The following is a 959-nucleotide window of genomic DNA, read 5'->3' on the forward strand; positions in this document are numbered from 1 at the left end:
TCAGGGGTGGGCAATTCCAGGCCCCGAGGTTTTAGATCTCACCTTGGGTCAACACACCTGAATCACATGATTAGTTCGTTACCAGGCCTCTGGAGAACTTCAAGACATGTTGAGGACCTAATTTAGCCATTTAAATCAGCTGTGTTGGTTCAAGGACACATCTAAAACCTGCAGGGACACCGGCCCTCGAGGCCTGGAGTTGCCCACCCCTGTTATAAGTTATACCGCATCTATTTGTTCTGCACTGTCCACTTTGCTGCCGTAACGTGACTTTTCCGTGAGTGTATGTGAAATTCATTGGCTTAGAAAACAAAATGCCAAAGAAACTTCCATTTATCTCAAAGAAAGCACACGAGTGCAGTTACCAAGCAAGAGTGTAGATTTAAAAAAGGATGTTTGTTGGACTCTTTTAAACAGAAAACTGGTATAGCGCTCAGAATGAAGACAAAAAAGTACTTGGAAACACTAGTGCCCTTTTTAAAGACTGCCAGTTTTGACACGAAAGCTATGTGACTCTAAAAGCGTAAAAGGGAAAGCTTCTACCAGGTTTCCGTCTCACATTTAATCTATCTACACCTGGAATATGATACCTTAAGAGAAAAAAAATCTTCACCTTACTAATTTTTAAACCCTGGTTACGTCACTTGTTGTAACTTATTTCCTAACCCCTATTATTATTATTATTATTATTATTATTATTATTATTATTATTATTATTATTATTATTATTATCATCATTATTTAAATATATAGCAAACTTGCATCGAGTTGTACTAATAGTTTCAACCCCACTCGTACACTCGCTTCTGGGTGTTCTTTCAATAACTTTCACGTTACAGCTTTAAAAATTCCGATTCATCTGTGTTGTGCGTTTCCCGGTCTGGTTTCCAGCGTCAGTGTTGATAACTCGTCATGTGTTGGCTCGTGTAATCAGTAGTCATGCGGTCTCATACCCTCCT

The sequence above is a fragment of the Rhamphochromis longiceps genome, linkage group LG12, assembly GCF_057381845.1.
Source record: "Rhamphochromis longiceps isolate RC_006_pf linkage group LG12, R_longiceps_female_GT1.1, whole genome shotgun sequence".
Lineage (NCBI taxonomy): Eukaryota > Metazoa > Chordata > Actinopteri > Cichliformes > Cichlidae > Rhamphochromis > Rhamphochromis longiceps.